General features: G+C 39.4%; 1 pseudogene; it reads right to left on the bottom strand.

The window, feature by feature from the left end:
* The window catches only part of LOC127432641 (seizure protein 6-like), a 54,420-nt pseudogene that overhangs the window by 16,020 nt on the left and 25,288 nt on the right, over positions 1 to 13,112 (bottom strand).

The following is a 13,112-nucleotide window of genomic DNA, read 5'->3' as shown; positions in this document are numbered from 1 at the left end:
TAGACTTTCAGATTTTTTTTATTCATGTTACTCGTATAAGAAGCTCGTTCGTGACAGGTTTCATATGCAAGTAGTTTAGACATGATAGACATGAAACAAAACAAAAAATAGGACAGACTTTTTTATTACAGAGTCCATGTAGTAAGAGTAAGACTAATGAAGTAGTCTGGAATCAGAGTAGGAACAGAGCAAGAGCAATAAACAACAAAGTAATTAATAAACATAAGTTTGAACCAACAGACTTTCACAAATTATGTGCATTTTTTAAGCACAAGTTACTTATTCACACACACAAACACATGAATAGTGAGTACATGCCTGTCATCATCCTCAGCCAGAGCCACTTTCTCAAAGTGAATGTGGAGCCGATGGCCCTCAGGGGCCTCCAGCACCCAATGACATGTCAAATTATTGCTGTAATTTCCTGGAAATCCAGGAGAGACAATACGACCCTGAGTGGCATTTCTCAATGTCCCCCCACAAGCAACTGGGTGAGAGAGAGAAAGACAGAATGAACAGAATTCTAAAACTTAAAAATATTAGACTAAAAGCTTTTGCCCGGAAAAGTGGTTGATACACTGAAGGGCTGGTCTCAAACCTTGACACCTGGGCTCTCTGCCACTCCAGTAGGGAGTGGTGGCATTTTGGCAGGTGAGAGAGGCGGGGCCACGGAGCTGATAGCCATTCAGACAGGAGAAATACGCCATGTCCCCCACCTGGAGACCACTGACTGACACGTCACCATTATCAGGAGCCAGAGGAGAGACGCAACTGAAAGCAAATGCTGAAGAGAAAGAGATAAAGAGATAAATTGCAGAATATTTGTTTATAGTGACAAAAAATAAAATATGAGTTACAAGATTCAAGCACTAGCCCTGTAAAACATTATTTGTCATTATGTTATAAGAGAGGGAGAAAGAGAGCAGATGCTCAATTTTGACACAGACTTATTTCAACCCTATTAGCTGTTCAGGTTCTGGTCAAATGCAAAGCAACATTTAATGTCGCCAGCTTTAAATTACAGACCCTGCCTTCTCTGTTTCCATGGTGATTATTGTTCCATAATGCCCGATTGTTTAGCTATTATTAATAATGACTAAGTTCGAGCACAGCAGGGCAGATCCGTTGCTTGCTGGTTTTTTGTTAACAGATGGCAGGACTTTATATAACACTAATCTAATCTGTGTATCAGCGGGAACAGAGAGACGCTTCTATACAGAAAATGGTAATGAAAAATGAGAGAACGATAAAGTTCAGGGTCAATTTGCGCAGTCAAAAATGAAATTTAATGAACTATGATTGAGGTTTTACTTACAGAAGCAAAGATTAAAAACGAAACAAAATTTTTTTCTAAAGGAGCCAATCAGACCAAATGCGTTCTGGCACTAAAATCTAGATGCAGTGCAATGAGTACAACAGAACACAGGGATCGTTTTTAAAAGTTGAAATTCTTTTTAAATTGACACAGCTTCTAACAAATGTGGCGCTCCTGCACAAGACACTAATCAAAACAGCAAGACATGGTGCAACATGCAAATGTCCGTCTAGTGCATGTTTACACAGAAAAACAGTTGAAAAGCACAGACAGACGCAAAAACATGTGAACGGGTGTGAATGGCCCCTAAGTGTGTATCTAATATAAGAGGGAATCTGGAAGTAGAAAAAAATTCAGCTACTTTATATCTTATATATACAGTTCATTTATATTAATAGAGTTATAAAGTAGCTGTATTTCTAACTCTTTCATTAGTTACACACTTCTCCATTTAGTGTCTCCAGGTATTAATCAGTGGACGTCTGATTAATTTCCATGTAGTAATCAGTGGGCATTTCCAAACCAGGATGGGCATTTTTCAACTCTCCAATGAAAGTAGGTAATCTCTATGTAGTAGGAAAATCGAGTAAAGCGGCTGAAAATTGCCCATCCAAGTTTGAAAATGCCCACTGATTGGGAAACACCTTATTTTTTGTTTTTCTGAGACAACTTTCTCAATTTTGTTTGATGCATACTTTCGATGAATACCTTCTCTTATCACAGCTTAATATGCAGAGACAACTATAAGCCATTCATATGTTAATTTCCCCCAAAAAGTATGAACACTCTGGTTCTGTGGCGCTATCAGAACATTGCTCTATTTGAACATCCCGACCAGCCCAGTCAATCAATGTTGTAAGTTTGGGGTGGAACTATATCCACCAATGGAGGAAACCTAATAGTAAACAGTAATTATTTTAAGTGCTGAGGCTGCTAGCCAAATCCATCTGAATCCAGTGAAGAAGAAAAAAAAAATTATTCTCAACTAGTTGTTGGTATAAAGACAGAGGATGAGAGGTTGTATTCCGGAATAAGATTCTGGCCAAATGAGCTCCAAGAAATGTCATCATGGAGTAGTTATCATATTCAGAATGGTTCATTAATTTCACTGCTTTAGTGAATGTATCAGAATGGTTCATTAATTTCACTGCTTTAGTGAATGTATCATTGCTCTTTATGGCCTCTGAGCTGAGTCTCACTGTCTTTAATAGCATTTATAGAGCCCTTGACCGTTTGAAAAGAGCATTTAACCCCTGCACATAAATATCAATAGAGCACAGCAATGCATTATAGCCCTCTCTCATTTAATCTCTCTCCCATAGAAACGCTATTGATCTCCATTTAGGAGCTATAGCAGAGTTCATGTGAGCCTCAAATGCCTCAAGATGTTTTAAAGGTGATGTGTGTGACATTTTTTCGATACTTGACTTTTTTTTTATTAAATACTTTCTCCAATTCGAGTTTAATGTACAGACAGATATAAGTAAGCCACTCGTAAGATTATTTCCCTGAAGATTGTAAACACTGTTGCTCTGTTTAAGCACCCGATATTGCAACTTTTGGTTCATCCAAGGGCGTGAGTTTTGGGCGGGACTACCTGTTTAAACGGACAATGTCAGATGGGGGGAGTGTGTTGGGAAACCTAAATGAAATCAAATCATTGCTTTTGCAGTTAATCAGTGCATCCAAGTGAATCATCGGGTACTATTGAATAGAGCTCAGAATACCAGTAGTAAGATTAAACAATTAATTTAAAAGACCAATATTAATTTATGAAGCAACAGCTACAGTGTGTCCTGTCTATCTTTGAGACCTGTCTTTCTTGGTGTCTCTGGAAGTCCTTTCTCCATTAAAGCTGTCTCTCTGACAACGTCATCTCTTTGAAAGTGCTGCTCCTCTAATAGTTATGTCTCTCTGAATGAGCAGTCTGCCTGAAAATAAATGTCTGCCAAGTATCTATTGGTACATTACTTTGCCCATGTAGACACACACATACAAATCAGACAGCTGCTGTCTCTCTTGTGGAAAATAATGGTGTTTTATCCATCAAAACCCTGGAATTCCATGATGAGTGCTTAAATGTAATTATTCTATATAAACAAATCAGTACTACTAAAAAATGTTGTTGTTGTTTTTGAATATCAATGTTAAACCTGTTATTGAGTATAAATAAATAATAAAGTAAATGATTAAATGCTAATTAAATGCTCAAGTTAATAAATAGTGAAGGCATCCGAATGATGATATGGTACCTCTGTACTGTAGGAGTAAGGAACCAGGCTGATCAGCCTGCTCCCTGCTGAACCGCACAGAGATTTCGTTACTGGAGCTCCGCAGCACCAGGCCACTGGATAACACTGAGCTGTTGGCTAGGACAGAAGGGCACAGGTCCACCCAGATCCTCCAAAACTGCCTCCATCCCATCTTCCAAACTCACATTGAGCACCTGCCGCAGAAGAGCACAGTTAGTGTTAAGAGATGTCAGAGACCTGTATATATACAATATATTCATACTGTACAAACTATAAGTGTTGGGCTGTGAATGCAATTCAAGAGCTACAATGTTAAAACGGGTTTCTTGTTGCATGACAGACCATTAATGTTTTTTCATAAATGTGATTTGGGGAAAAAAATGTAAACACTTGAAAATAGTCAATAAACTCAAAATAAATAATAAAATTAATACATTCATGACGTAGATTGTGTCTGTTTCATAGCTTGTCCAAATCTTTAATTTGTGCATAATATTATGCAAAATATTTATATTTAGAATAAGGGTGAATATCTCAAAGCAAAAACAAAGACTAGTGAAAAAATATATAATTTTAGCACAAATACACTCTAAACACTTTAAGAAACGATGCATTTCTGTCTTCTCAGATCAGACCTTTTTTAATATCTGGCTTCTGGTTTAGTAGCTGAAATATCATTCCTACTTTTATTCCCATACAAATATATCATCAAAATACAAATGTGCCTAACACAGAGACATACAGGCTCCAGCAACAGGATGGTGATTAAAACTGTGTAAATGAGAAAGAATTGTTGTTTATTATGGGTTGACCCTGAAATGTAAAACTCTATTTTAAAAGGCATTTTCCACAGGTTGCCCGCTGCCCTTTGGCTTCAGGCCTTCATTTCCATAAACTGGCCCTAAACAGTTAAAAACTCTCCATCACATCTTATGATGGAGTTGACATATCCAGACCTCTAAACATGGTTGAGGGCAGCATGTATGGAAGAACATGAGGCTCTGTCATGGTCAACAGGTCGACAAGCAATTTAAGTGAAACTGTGCTGAGAATCGTAATTAGAAAGTATTCACTCTCTTCGTGGCCTTTCAGAGGATTTGTGTGGAGTCCAACAGATTGGTTTGTGGAAAGTTAATGAGGGTCTTGCAGACAGAGTGTTGGACCCTGGAGAGATGGCAATGTGAATACTACCTCTAATTACAGTTGAACAAACCCCCCAAATTTACTAATAATGAATTTCTCAGTACACAGAACTAAACTAAGACTGAACCAAAACGCTTGCGAAAGGAAGCATTAGATCTTAAAAGGTTCTGGGAGAATGCGACTCATGACGCTCCAAAAACTGTTTTCAAAAAATGCAGATAACAGCAACTGCCCATGAATCACCCACAACCTTGATCTCAAAGATAATGGTTAATGGATGGATGGCCAAATGTGACAAATCACAAAACACATATGGAGGTGACAAGTTCTTTAACCACTAGGCTACAGCATCTGCAATATGTTTATGATGGTCAATCCTTCTGTTTTCTGCATTAGCACCAGGACAGCTGCAGGTAAAGGCTTGCATGTATGCATGGAAATCAGAAAACCCTTAGGAGCTGACATGCAGAGAACAACATCCGTATTCAAACAAACATGAGGCCAGTGCGCTTCACTTAGCACCCCCCTCCTGATTGAGCACATTTCTAACTCGCTTTAAACTGGCATCTTGGAGAATTACAAATGATAAATAGTCATTCTTGATGACCAATCAAGAGCCAATCTGCCCTAATATAACTTTATAATTTCATAAAAGAAGATTAAATATGGATAAGTAGATGTATATCATGAGCAGGGAAACTTCTGTTTGCATTTTGACACATACTTGATGAAAGCTATTTCAAAAAGTGTTGGGGACATGGCCCATCCGTCCCACCTATAAATGACACCCTTGATTATACTAAATGTTTAACATTCACTTTAATACCCTCAAACATAAACTACAAAACAGAGTTTCCTAATAAACCTCAACTTTAAGAACATCAATATGCCTTACTAAACTGAATTCACTTACTTTTAGATAAAAAAAAATCTCAATGTTAAAAAGCCTTAACTTCAGTCAGACCTACAAATAACTGAAAAAAGCCAACTATTCCTGAAAACTGCAAACAAACAGCATTACTCTGAAAACCAACTTTCAGAAATCAGCTGTCACCAAATTCAAAGCTTGGAGATCGACTTGAAGATACTAATAAAATCCCCACAAAAGACCACCTGATCAGATGAAAACATCACATTTAAAATGTTCAGAACGTCAAATGAGCGTCACATGTATGATTCAGCACAGAACCCCGCAGAATGAAAGCCACAGCATGACACCGGTGTGAGTTTGCATAAGAGACACAGTATATATATATATATATATATATATATATATATATATATATATATATATATATATATATATATATTGTATTCCTCTTTCTGTCTTACAGAGAAAACCAACTCATTTCATATTCTGCAGCACCTTTAAGAGAGAATTTAATTTTATTTGACACGGCAGCTGTGCAGCAGTCACACACACTGATATGCAAACATAATCATCCTTTTGGAACTACATTTGGAAAAACTTCTAAAACTTCATAGACTGGAGGCCTCTATTAATGGAGGCAGCATCTGTCTGCTTGTCTTTAAAATTTTACGTGCAATGCTCCGTCTCTCAATCAGTTTTTAAATGCGATTCTCTCTCAACTGATCAATTCAAAATTAGAGGTCTGAGAAATTGCAGCGCAGTCAATAGAATCGTATTGAGTTGGACTGCTGACAGGAACGATAACAAGTTACACTTGATTGCATAAATCCCACAGTATACTGTCTGCTCTGCAGAGCATCATTTGCCCAGAATGAAGGGTTTGTTTTTTCTCGGTTTGAGTAATGAAGTTGGACATTTTGTAAATCCTCTTTCTATTGAATTTATTTGCCCAAGAAAGAGTCAGAAAAGCACCTTTAAATTGTCTTTGTTGTTTGTGATTAGACAAATTTTATATCCTGTCAAATATTTATCTAAAAAAAACAAAAAACAAGGTGTTCATTCAACTACAGGCACTTTTTTGTGCTGTGGGATGGTTTTTATTATTTATCTATTTATTAAAATGGATGTATTTTTTATTTTTTTATTTTTGTTTTTTGTTTTTAAGGCCATTCTAAAAATGTATTTACATTTTTTTAAAATGCTATAATCATTTACAATTAGTAATTTTCAAATGTCGTTAATGCATATTTTTTTTTGAGTTTCAATCCTAAAATGAAAATCCATCCATCATAAAATCCATCATTAAAGTAATAATATGATTATAATCTAAAAAATAAACATAAAACATTCAATAATTATTGTGTGAAATTTTTGTATTGAATTATATCATTTTTTACACAATTACGACTATGTCACTTCCACCATGGCCAACCATTTTGGCACTAAAAAAGTTTTCAAAAGTTAGCGTACTTGGTTACCATGGAAAAAACAGTGTCAATAAACATAAACAATAAACATGCGATTTGTCAGTTTAAAAATATGACAGTTCAGAAAAAGGAACAAAATAAAAAGTATGTATATTACTTCATTTGAATCATGTAAAATGTCCACTGTTGGACATTCTTAGTAGAAAAAATGAATGAGTGAATGTGTAAAAAAGTGTGTTTACATAAGTAAATTTATTTCACAGGACCAAAAGTGGCTCAAAGTTGACCCAACAATGCAGATATGCAGAAAGCACAATAAGAGTAATCTGTTTAAATGACTATTTTAATTTCTGTATACACTTTTGAAATTCCAATGGTAAGTATGGAGGACAGGAAAATGACACTATTGCCCTTGAGAGACAGAGATGTGGGTGAGAGATGGTTCTCTTAATCTGTATATCATAAATGCTTTAGATGAAAAGTACTGACCTGAATCTCAACTCCATAACCCAGATATACAGTAACCAGACAGGTGCAATGCATGTGGGAATCAAATGAGACATCCGGTGGGATCTCTATGTAACCCTCAGCTTCTGTGAAGTTCATATTGCACTGAGCTGGAAAAAAGGGAGAGAGAGACTGAAAAGGGCATCAGTCTGAATAGTCACCCCTTTTGTCTGACTGGCTGTCCATTAAACCCCCCCACCCATTAGTTCAGTCACCAGCATATTTTCACAGAGTTCAACAGATTGCTTCAGAGTAGAGACACGTTGGGCAAAGCAATCAACCAAACGTCTTTCTGTCACTCTTCTGATTTCATTACTTCTTTCTCCCTGAGGTATCTGTCTATCCATCCATCCATCTACAGGACAACAATAATGCTAGCCAAATGTAGGCCAGAGCCCATGTGAGAGAGTTTCGGGCCAGTTGATGGAACTATTATTCAGGCCAGTGCTTACATTCTTACGTTCCAACAATCTTTCAAATGTTATATTATCTGGCTGGCTGACATAGATTAGGTTTTGACAAATTGTATTTAGACTGTATGATGAGGAGGAGGGCGTGGCCAGGCTGTGAGTGTGTGCGCCTGGTGCTGAGTGGCCTAATCAATGGGAGAGAGATAAGAGGAGTCGGGAGTGCTGGAGAGAGAGATTGAGAGACACACACACACACGGAGCTGTGTGTGTGTGTCATCCTGTTGTTATGTTGCAGTTTAGTCAGTTCCCACCTCCTCCTTGCCCATCCTTTACCTGTTACAGTGGTGCCGAAACCCGGGAGGGAGGAAGGATGCACTGTCGCGGAGTCCTCGCTGCTGCCATCCACCAGGGGAGCAGCCGTGGCCGTCTGCCTGGGGACGGAGGGGTCGCTGCTGGCCGCCGAGAGCCGGAGGAACCGCGGCCGTCTGCCGAGAAGGGGAGGAGTGGTTCCGTCCGCCAGGGGCCAGAGGACCCGCTGCCGTCCACCGGGGGAGGAGCGAGCTGGTGTCTGTCAGAGGGCGGAGGAGCGGTTGAGGACCGGGCGACAGTGTGTCCAGGAGCCGGCGAGCAAGTTCTTCTCTCTCTCCTCTCTCTCTCTTTCTTTCTCTCTCTGTGTGTCTCCGCTCGCCCTTTCCCTCTCCCCACACCTCCCCTTGTCTCTCCCCCAGATTCACAGGAGGCGGTGTGGGCCACCGGCTGACAGAACGGCCGGAAGGGCAGCGTCTCCCGCCCTAAGAGATGGGGGGGGAGTTAGTCAGACCAGTGGCGCCCTGGCCTGAATCGGGTGGGGGAGGAGTGTGACGAGGAGGAGGGCGTGGCCAGGCCATGATGGAGCACGGCCGGCACTGAATCAGCTGATCAGCGGGAGAGCGAGATAAGGGGCAGCCAGAGGCACCGGCGGCCACGCTGCATGTTTGTTTATGTTGGTTTTAAGTTGAATTTGATATTAAAACTTTATGTTGACTGTTCAGCCGGTTCCCGCCTCCTCCTTGCCCATCCTTTACCTGTTACAGATTGGTTTGAAATTATAAACAGATTAATATTTCTTTGCATGGTATGGCACTAATCAATTTTATAGCTGTTGTGGAGTAACATACACTACCGGTCAAATGTTTTGAAACACTTACTCATTCTTTATTACAATTTTTTTTTCTTCACATAGAATAATAGTAAAGTCATCAAAACTATGGAATAACATAAATGGAACTATGGGAATTATGTTGTGACTAAACAAAATCCAAAATAAATCAAAACTGTGTTGTATTTTAGCATCTTCAAAGTAGTCACCCTTTGCCTAGAATTTGCAGACATGTACTCTTGAGATTTTCTCAACCAACTTCTTGAGGTATCACCCTGGGATGCTTTTTAAACAGTATTGAAGGAGTTCCTATCTATATGCTGGGCACTTAGTGGTTGCTTTTCTTTATTATTTGGTCCAAGTCATCAATTTCAAAAACTTTTTTTATTTAATTAAATTTTAGTTTTATAATGAAATAAATTAATATGGTTGCACAATTATATTTTTGTTTACAAAACTAATTTCAAACATTTAAGCATGCACCTTCAGATCAAAAGATTTTTAAGATTGTGAGAAACATTTCAGTCAAGTGTTTCAAAACTTTTGACCAGTAGTGTATGTCTGTAAAAATTTCAGCTTTTATTGCAAAATAAATAAATAAATAAATAAATAAAATAAAATATAATAAAAATACTATATATATATATATATATATATATAGGGGTGTAATGGTACACAGAAGTCATGGTTCGGTATGTACCTCGGTTTTGGGGTCACGGTTCGATTCGAGTTCGGTACAACAGGAAAAAGCAACAAATCCCAAATGTTAGGTTTCTTTTCATTTATTTTGAACAGACAGTAGTGCAAATTACAGTTTGTTCCACCTAGTGGCATTTAGTCCCCCCTGAGGTAGTTGGTACAGTACAGCCTCCTTTAGTGTATTAAGCACTAAGCAGTAAACAGAATGCACTCTTGCATAGGCCATATTTTTTTGTAGGGTTGATAAAAAACAAAAGGTATTTGGTCACAATCAGCTACAAAACTGAAAAGCATATCTTGTGTTATAAAAGTACAAAATAAATAGAATCATGAAAAATAAAACTTGTGCATTAGAAGAAGCCATTCTTGTTTTGGGTTGGTGCATAGAGGGTCTCTTCTTCTTCTGCTCTTTTTCCTGTCGTCGCGGTTAGCAAAGAGCGTTGCATTACCGCGCGTGCCCCCTTCTGGATTCGCCTGTAACTGACTTAGATGTATACTTCGTCTGACTGCATGTGCCGAAACGTGACGTCAGTACCGTGACGGTTCAGGACGAATACATGTACCTTTACACTCCTAATATATATATATATATATATATATATATATATATATATATATATATATATATATACACTATATTGCCAAAAGTATTCGCTCACCCATCCAAATAATTGAATTCAGGTGTTCCAATCACTTCCATGGCCACAGGTGTATATAATGAAGCACCTAGGCATGCAGACTGCTTCTACAAACATTTGTGAAAGAATGGGCCGCTCTCAGGAGCTCAGTGAATTCCAGCGTGGTACTGTGATAGGATGCCACCTGTGCAACAAGCCCAGTCGTGAAATTTCCTCGCTACTAAATATTCCACAGTCAACTGTCAGTGGTATTATAACAAAGTGGAAGTGATTGGGAATGACAGCAACTCAGCCACGAAGTGGTAGGCCACGTAAAATGACAGAGCGGGGTCAGCAGATGCTGAGGCGCATAGTGCGCAGAGGTCGGCAACTTTCTGCAGAGCCAATCGCTACAGACCTCCAAAGTTCATGTGGCCTTCAGATTAGCTCAAGAACAGTGCGTAGAGAGCTTCATGGAATGGGTTTCCATGGCCGAGCAGCTGCATCCAAGCCATACATCACCAAGTGCAATGCAAAGCGTTGGATGCAGTGGTGTAAAGCACGCCGCCACTGGACTCTAGAGCAGTGGAGGCGCGTTCTCTGGAGTGACGAATCACGCTTCTCCATCTGGCAATCTGATGGACGAGTCTGGGTTTGGCGGTTGCCAGGAGAACGGTACTTGTCTGACTGCATTGTGCCAACTGTGAAGTTTGGTGGAGGGGGGATTATGGTGTGGGGCTGTTTTTCAGGAGCTGGGCTTGGCCCCTTAGTTCCAGTGAAAGGAACTCTGAATGCTTCAGCATACCAAGTGATTTTGGACAATTCCATGCTCCCAACTTTGTGGGAACAGTTTGGGGATGGCCCCTTCCTGTTCCAACATGACTGCGCACCAGTGCACAAAGCAAGGTCCATAAAGACATGGATGAGCGAGTTTGGTGTGGAAGAACTTGACTGGCCTGCACAGAGTCCTGACCTCAACCCGATAGAGCACCTTTGGGATGAATTAGAGCGAAGACTGCGAGCCAGGCCTTCTCGTCCAACATCAGTGTCTGACCTCACAAATGCGCTTCTGGAAGAATGGTCAAAAATTCCCATAAACACACTCCTAAACCTTGTGGAAAGCCTTCCCAGAAGAGTTGAAGCTGTTATAGCTGCAAAGGGTGGGCCGACATCATATTAAACCCCATGGATTAAGAATGGGATGTCACTTAAGTTCATATGCGTCTAAAGGCAGATGAGCGAATACTTTTGGCAATATAGTGTATATATATATACGTATATCTCAAAACAAAGTTTAATGTCTGTCTGTGGGCTAAATGTACCTGCAGATATTTCAGAAGAGTATCCTCGTGTGGTTTTTCCATCTGGCCACCATGGTTCCTTTTTAGGAGAAGTTGAAAAAGACAGTGGTGGTGAAGTAGTTTTCTTGCCAACCACGTTGTCTTTTACAGTGGTGAAAATTGTCATTTGAGCAGTGTTAGTTGGAACAGAAGGGTTTGTGAGTGGTTGAGAGGTTACCACCATCTTCTCCAGTGTTTTACTGCGGATCTTGCTGGGTCTTCTTTGCTCCACAGATATGGGCGTAACTGTCATAACTGGAGTGGTCATGGTGGCTGAAGTCATGGTTGCTGTGGTGGTGAGATCATCTCTATGAGGCACCAGGTGGGAAAGTTCAGTGTTTGATGAAGAGGTAGAGATGGTTGGCATGGTGTGCGGTGCCTCTTTAAAAAACTGGTGATCCCTCTCAAAGCTCTTGGTCAGGAGAGCTGAGTCGAGTTTGAGCAATCTCAGGTTGGGGAGGTTTGGTACTGCATCTGTTGTGGGCTGCTGGATGTCAGTTGGTGGCTCATGTTTGCTGGTGAAAGGGGTGAAATCTTTCTCTGATTCTGACTCTCCTCGTATCTGAGTTTGTGCTGTTCCATCATCTGTAAAGTCCAAACACATTGAGAATTAGCACTTGATAAAACTGGCCCTGTTTCTTTAGCTACTGTAAACTAGTAGAGCATGGTGCTAGCAATGGCATATACATAATTATACAATGGCATATAAAATATGTGCAGTGTTATTATTTTATTATTTCACAATGCATAATAATAAATAAGGGATGACATAACAAAAGAAAGAAAGAAAGAAAGAAAGAAAGAAAGTAATCATTAGAAGTTTAAGAGTGCCACAAGAAGTGCTATTTTACTCCAATATTCAGAGCTGAAAATAGAAGAATATTTCAGGGTAAATAAAGCAAGAGGCAAATTACAGAAAGTCTTTTATCTGCTCAAAATTAACACTCCACAGTGTGTAGGAAAGCTCTCAGAATAGTTCAGAGAGAAACGTGGGATTGCCATAACTTCAAACCTTAAAGTCTGAACAAATATTCAAGATCAGAAACAAACTCTACAGACAGACTGAGAGAGACAGATTTCATTTGCAACTTCTGCGAGGGAGTTTAAAACGAGTCACTCACAAAACAGGTTCTTGAAATGCATGTCTAATAAAAATATAACACGTCATTCCAATTTCGATCAAAACCACAGTCATTATCAGCATGCCTGGAACTGTTCTCTTTCTCTCTGTTCTCTGTGAGTTGTTGTGAAGCATGAAAGCATGAAAGATTTGAGGCAATTAAGTCATTTGCCCAACACAAGCAGATCTCTCTGCTTTCATTTTTTAGATAGCAGATATTAGGGCTCAGGAAATCCCTTTGTTTTTCTGTTAGCCATCAAATAATGTGCTTTT

The sequence above is a fragment of the Myxocyprinus asiaticus genome, chromosome 42, assembly GCF_019703515.2.
Source record: "Myxocyprinus asiaticus isolate MX2 ecotype Aquarium Trade chromosome 42, UBuf_Myxa_2, whole genome shotgun sequence".
Lineage (NCBI taxonomy): Eukaryota > Metazoa > Chordata > Actinopteri > Cypriniformes > Catostomidae > Myxocyprinus > Myxocyprinus asiaticus.
The sequence above is the reverse complement of the archived record's forward strand: the minus strand, read 5'-3'. Positions and strand labels throughout refer to the sequence as shown.